The sequence below is a fragment of the Bubalus bubalis genome, chromosome 17, assembly GCF_019923935.1.
Source record: "Bubalus bubalis isolate 160015118507 breed Murrah chromosome 17, NDDB_SH_1, whole genome shotgun sequence".
Taxonomy (NCBI): domain Eukaryota; kingdom Metazoa; phylum Chordata; class Mammalia; order Artiodactyla; family Bovidae; genus Bubalus; species Bubalus bubalis.
Window position 1 is genome coordinate 21,846,681 of NC_059173.1, and position 7,394 is coordinate 21,854,074.

The following is a 7,394-nucleotide window of genomic DNA, read 5'->3' on the forward strand; positions in this document are numbered from 1 at the left end:
TCTGAATGAAGAAGTCATTATTTGTAGAAAACCTAAGATTCCCTCTCCTTTCTGTACTTTGATGTATTTTAACCTCCACATTTTCTAAAGGAAAATTCAAGAACCAGACAAAGAAATATCATTGGAGTTTGATACCAAGAACTGCCTGAGTGAGCATCGAAGCTCATTCAGGTATCTAATTTGAGTCCTAATTTTACCATTGGCCAGCTAGGGGCATATAGGAAAGCTACACTCTCCAGGGTTTTTTGTATACTTATTTCATTTTGGTTTTTGGTTGACTCAGGACCTTAGAAGGAAAATCAACCATAGCAGCTAATAACCTTTCAAGTCTGTTGCTGCTTATAAAGCATTCTCAGGAACAATAAGCAGAAACCCACAAGACTTGGCGAAGGTACGATTTATTCTATCTGAAATTTTTACAATATATGTGTTAGGTGCTTTTGGTTTGGAATCTGTGGTGGCTTCATTGTAGGTGGTCTCTAGTGGTGAAGAGAACTACCTGGGGGGCAGACAGCTGTGGGGGTCCTGAACAAAGTGGGCTTTGCAAGGCTTGGATCAGGCACTAGTGGAGATGCCCCTTTCTGGGTACCAAACAAGCGCAGGAAATCAAGGAAAGGATGACCCAGGTTTTGCTACTAGGCTTCATGACTGTCTCCATCGGCCTTCCTTGCTCACCTGTGTATCCTGGCAGCCCTCTCACAGAGCCCCTGTACACAGGTTTGCAGAGACCCCTGTCAAATAGGGTAGAACCAAGACTTTCTGGTCCAGGTATCCTTTCAGAGAAAACTCAGCTGCCTGCCAGCTCTTCCTGTGCTGCTTTATTTGAGGTTGCAAGTACCTGGAAAAGAGAAGCAGATGTTTTTCAAGAATGTTTATGAAACTTCTGTTTTTAAGGTGCACATCAACAGGACCCAAACTCGCTTGCATTTGCAGCTCACTTCTTGAAATTATGTACATGTCCTCTAGAATTTGCTTGGGCAAATCTTTATCCATGGGCATTGGAAACCCCTTGGTTTCTGCATTGAAGCCGTTCCAGTTTTGTCAATGGCACCTCACTCCAGTACTCTTGCCTGGAAAATCCCACGGACGGAGGAGTCTGGTAGGCTGCAGTCCATGGGGTCGCTAAGAGTCGGACACGACTGAGTGACTTCACTTTGACTTTTCACTTTCATGCATTGGAGAAGGAAATGGCAACCCACTCCAGTACTCTTGCCTGGAGAATCCCATGGACGCAGGAGCCTGGTGGGCTGCCATCTATGGGGTCGCACAGAGTCGGACATGACTGAAGCGACTTAGCAGCAGCAGCAGCAGCAGATACTTAGAGACAGATCTGTTTTCACACAGGGTATAGAGAACTCCAGGGAGGTCATGTTTGCCTTCTTTCCCCTTGTGCATTTGGCTTCTATGTTTCTGGCATGTTTGGGTGTTTGCTTTGCTCATGTTAGGCAGTGGGATAATTGACATTCTCTGCACAAAGATTTTAAGTTTTAAATTACTGTGTGGGTACAACATCCACCCTTCTCTCCTCCACCCTCACAGCTGGAAACCTGAAGGAACTGTGCTGTCTTGAGACCCTGGCAGAAAAATCATTTTAACTTCTAGTAAATTGAGGAAGGCTCACATATTTGAGTACTGGTAGACTGAGGCCTCATCATCAACTGGAAATTATTGTTAAGAATATATACACCTTGGGATTTCCCTGTGGCCCAGGGGTTAAGAATCTGCCTGGCAATGCAAGGACATGGGTTCAATTGCTGGTCCAGGAAGATTCCACATGCTGTGAGGCGACTAAGCCCATGTGCCGCAATTAAGACACAATGCAACCAAATATGTGAATAAATAAATATTAAAAATAATATGCACCTTGTTTTCTGGATTGGCTAAGTGTAGGCTATGAAGCCAATTGAACAATCTGATACACCCAAATGAAAGATGTCTTTATTTTTAACAAAAGTTAATTAGTTGCTTAAGAGTATCACTTCAGGGTAGAATAGTCCTTGAAATTCTGATGGAAGTCACGGAGGTTAGATATGCGTAACTCCTGTCTTTTAATGCATAAATTCAACTTTTGCTTGGACGTCCTCTTATCCTCAGATAGTTTGGTTTTTTTTTTTTTCTTCTTTCCATGGAAGCTTGTAGGATAATTGACCTCCCCCAGGACCCCTCATCTCCTTTTTTCTCTCTTTTTGTACATGAGAAATGTATTTTTGTATCATATCTCATACCTTGAAGAGAATTTTTTTTTTATATCTTCAGGGCTGTAGAATATATTAGTGTAACATCATTCAATGTGATATGAAAACATCCCGACGAAAACTACTGTGAATCTCTCTTATAGTTAAAACTCAGTTTTTTAGATATCTTCAAGTTCATCAGTGTTAATTTCCCAATGCTTCAATATCACAGTAAATACCAAGAGCAGAAAAGAGCCCAGAAAAGAAAAAGAATCTGTTATCTCCACCTTGCTGGATTTCCGTGGATATTTTGGGATCAATGTTTGGAGCAATCTCTTCCTTGACATCCTGGCAAAGATGCTTTTGTGGCACATCAGCCTTTCATATTTTCCATTTTTGTATTTTCCAATACCAATCAGCATTACTTGCCTTCTGGGGATTTTTTTGGTTTGCTTCCTTTTTTTTTTTTTTCCCCAACCCCATATCATTTCTTGTAGCAAAATGCAACAACAGAATTTCCTGAAAGCTGGCCTTGTGAATTGTGCCAGGGTCTTTAATTTATGAAGGGGACCGAGTGACATCATGGAGAGAGGTTAGTGCCTTTGAAAGAGATATTAAATACCCATAGTTGCCCAGAGACAACAGGCACACCATGCCTCTCAAGACCACAGGGAGCCTGTCACACATGGGCTCAAGAAGCAGACAGGAGAGCAGGATCTGTGCCCTGCTGACTGGCGGGGGGTAGCTAGTTGGAGACATTGCCTGTTGGCACTAAGGGTGAACATGCAGGGTGGCGTGGGAGGGTTGTGAAAGGACTTTTGTACACCCACCCACCAGGGATGGCTTGTGGGGAAGATGTAAACCACTTTGGTGGCGTTTCAGTAGCCTTCTAGAGAGGTTAGGAATACGACGTCAGACGTCCAGTGCAGAATCTAAAGCATGGACAAGACACCTTCTCACTATCGGGAATCCTGCTTTATTTTATCCTCTTGCTTCCTGCTACATTTTGTTTTTCCTTTTTTTTTTCTTTCCGGCTGCACTGCATAGCTCATGGGACCTTAGTTTCCCACTCAGGGATGGAACTTGGGTCCTCTGCAGTGAAAGCATGGCATCCTAACCATTGGACTGCCAAAGAATTCCCTCTGCTACTTCTTAAGATGCTTTTGAGCAAGGCTATCTGCCTTATAGGCTGATACCCGATCACTTCTCCTGATGGGTTTTTAATTGACTGACTGAAACAAAAAGCCAGCTCTTGCCATCACTTCTCGGCCTTTTGGCTAAGATCAAGTGTAGTATGGGGGCTTCCCTAGTGGCTTAGTGGTAAAGAATCCTCTTGCCGGTGCAGGAGATGCACGAGTTGCAGGTTCGATCCCTGGTTCAGCAAGATCCCCTGGAGTAGGAAATGGCAACCCACTCCAGTATTCTTGCCTGGAAAATCCCGTGGACAGAGAAGCCTGGTAGGCTACAGTCCATGGGGTCACAAAGGGGACGCAACTGAGCACACACACAGCCATCATCTAGCTCACTTTAACAGGCATTTCTGGGGACTTCCCTGGCAGTCCAGTGGTTGAGACTCCATGCTTCCAATGCAGGGGACATGGGTTCAATCCCTGATGGGGGAAATAACATGGCCAAAAAAATAGAAGGAATTTCCAAGACCTAAAGGTGTCACCCGCCTCCCCCAGCTTTTTTTGGATAATAAATCACTATTCTGCAACATTTTTTATTTATGGCCATTTGAGTACTTCAACCTTTGCTCCTTATTGTGAATAATAGAAGCATATACTTTTGCAGGATCTAACACAGTAGCCTTCAAATTAGACTTGGACAACCATCAATGTGATAAATAGGATCTGGAATAAACAAAGCTTGTCCAGCCTATTGAAATCTGCACTCTGCTCTTCACTGATTCCTTGATAAGTAGGAGATACACCAGGACCAGTGTTTCCCTGGTGGTGGTATGAAAACCTGATTGCCCTTTGCACCATCTACTGAAAATCTGTGGCAGCTAGTGGTGTTATCAACCATATGTTCTAATGTCTTTTTGCAGATTTAAAGATTTTATTGTAGTGTCAATTTAATATCCGCATGTGTGTTAACTCTTTGAATACTGTAATTGATTTCTTTGTGATGGTGTTGGTGATTAGTGCTCACTTAAAATCCAGCTTAGCACTTATTTCCCTCTTCTCAACTGGAAATCGTATTTGTAAGGTATGGTACCCATGATCCACAGTGTATTCATGAGTCAACTTCACATTTCGTGTATATGGTTATACATTTTACATGGCATTTAATTTGATATTCTGAATCCATCTGATTTTAATATAGTGGTGTGTGCGTGTGCCTATGTGGCGTGTGCTCACTTTAGTTTCATGAGCTTGGGAAACTGATTCTACAAATATCATAAATAAGCATAAATGTATAAGGCTTATTTTTTTGGCAAAGCAATCCGTACATTTCTCTTATTTATTAAATCACTGGCTTTGGTGTTACTTAGAGATATTTGTAGACCAATTTCAGAACAGAATTAAAATATTGTGAAGATTACATCTTAATAAATGTTTATTGTACTTTTGGTGTACAGACTTCTTAAGTATATTTCGTTACTTCCAACCAAGCCTGTGTGCAGTTTTTCCAATCCTGACATGTTATGCTGATTCCATGATCCTGTTCCCCAGTCTGAAGAGTGGTCATACCATCTTGAATTCAATTGTTTAACTGGAGGTAGGGTTGCCAGATAAAATACAAGATACCTGTCTATTTGTCAGATAGACAACAAATACTTTTCTAGTGTGTGTGCCCTGCAGTATTTAGGACACACAACAAAGGGAGAAAAAAAAAAGAGCTGTTGCTTATCTGAAATTCAAATGCAATGGGGTGTCCTTTATTTTTATTTGCTAATTCAGGCAATGCTAGCAGGGTATAGCAACTGATGTATGCCTCTCCACCTGACCCTGAACTGAGATGCTTTCATGGGCGCTAAAAATTATTTCCTTAGCATTAGCCAACATTCAGGAACAAATGTTCCCACAGTTAAGACCCGCAGTTCCCCAGAGACAACAGGCATACCATGCCATGTGAGACCACAGGTGACATTAAATGCACTTATCAGTGGAGTGTATTGCTCCTGAGAATATTTATATTGCAAAGAAAATCTCACAGTGGTCTCCAGAAGACAGTTTGAGGCTAGTCATTGTGACATTACCTGGACGCCTGCTGGCTGGCCTAGCTGGGAGAGAGAACACCTCAAAAGCCGGGATTCCACATCATGAAAGACAATGTAGCAATGAGCCGCAGCATCAGTGCTGGGTGAGAAAGTAGGGACCAGAAGGAGAAATGCTAATATCACGCATTTGAGTGAGTTAATATGTGTGGTTCATCATTTTGCAAGAGCACACATCTTTTTAAAATAAAGATCCATGCACCCTAATATTCATAGCAGCACTGGTCACAATAGCCAAGACATGGAAGCAACCTGAGTGCCATCAACAGATGAATGGAGAAAGAAGATACGGTACATATATACAATGGGATATTACTCAGCCATAAAAAAGAACGAAACCATGCCAATTGCAGCAACATGGATAGAACTAGAGATTATCACACTGACTGAAGTAAGACAGAGAAAGACAAATGTATGGTAGCACATATATGTGGAATCTTAATATTAAAAATTATATAAATGAAGTTATTTACAAAACAGAAACAGACCCACAGATTTCAAAATCAAATTTATGGTTACCAAGGGGGAGGTATGGGGGGGGAGTGGTAAATCAGAAGATTGGGACTAACATATACTCACTATTATTTATAAAATAGATAGGGACTTAGTTCTCTGGTGGTCTAGTGGTTAGTTTTTTAGTGTTTTCACTGCTGTGGCTGAGGTTCAATAACTGAGATCCCACAAGCTGTGAGGTGCGGCCAAAAAATAAAATAGATGACTAGTAAGGACCTAGTGTATGGCACAGGGAACCCTACTCAATATTCTGTAATAACCTGTATGGGAAAAGAATCTGAAAAAGGATGTATGTGAGTATTTGTACAGCTGATTCACTTTGCCGTGCACCTGAGATTAACACGACATTGTGAAGCAACTATATTCCAATTAAAAAAATTTTTAATGGAGCTACTAAAATATTTTATTTAAATAGGCTGCATGGCATGTGGGATCTTACGTCCCCTGACCAGGAAGCCTGCAGAAGCCTGCAGTGGAAGTGTGTAGAGTCTTAACCACTGGACCAACAGGAAAGTCCCTACCTGGAAATTTAAACTGCACATGTGGCTTGCATTTGTGGCTTTCATTAGTGAATTATATCATTGAATTATATTAATATAAATAGTGCCAGAATACGGCCAGCATGAATCACTCAGGTTCTTGTGCTCATGACATTGAAGCATCTTCGTAGTAATGCCTGGCTCTGTGAGCTTATGTGGTCCCCAGGGAGGGGAGAAATGTGAGCTTAGGGATCTTTATGCAAGACATGGGCTTCTCCAGTGGCTCAGACCGTAAAGAATCTGCCTACAAAGCAGGAGACCTGGGTTTGATCCCTGGATCAGGAAAATCCCCTGGAGAAGGAAATGACAACTCACACCAGTATTTTTGCCTAGAGAATTCCATGGACAGACGAGCCTGGTAAGCTACGGTCCATAGGGTCACAAAGAGTTGGACACTACTTAGCAAGTTAAAACAGGTTCAATGCCAGACACAGAGCCTCAAGTCATATTTGTTGGGAAAAAAATGAATCTCATAATTCAGGACAGTATTTCATCTGTACAATACAAACTATACTTGAGTCTGTGTCTAGAAATGGTCTCATTGTGGGATAATCTACCCTGATAACAAGACAATTAAATGCACCATCAGGTTTCCCAGCTTGATAGTAGTCTTCTGTTCTGCAAACCACTGTCAAATGGCCAGAGGATCAGATAAAGAGAAGGCTGGAGGATTTCCAATTATAGAGCTAGAATTAGACAAATGCAGGTGTGCGTGGCAGGGGAGGGTAGCCCTAGGGAGTGATGATGTGATAGTTCAGTTCAGTCGCTCAGTTGTGTCCAATTCTGGGCAAGCCCATGGAAGCAGCATGCCAGGCTTCCCTGTTCATCACTAATTCCCACTGCTGCTGCTGCTGCTAAGTCGCTTCAGTCATGTCCGACTCTGCGACCCCATAGACGGCAGCCCACCAGGCTCCTCTGTCCATGGGATTTTCCAGGCAAGAGTAC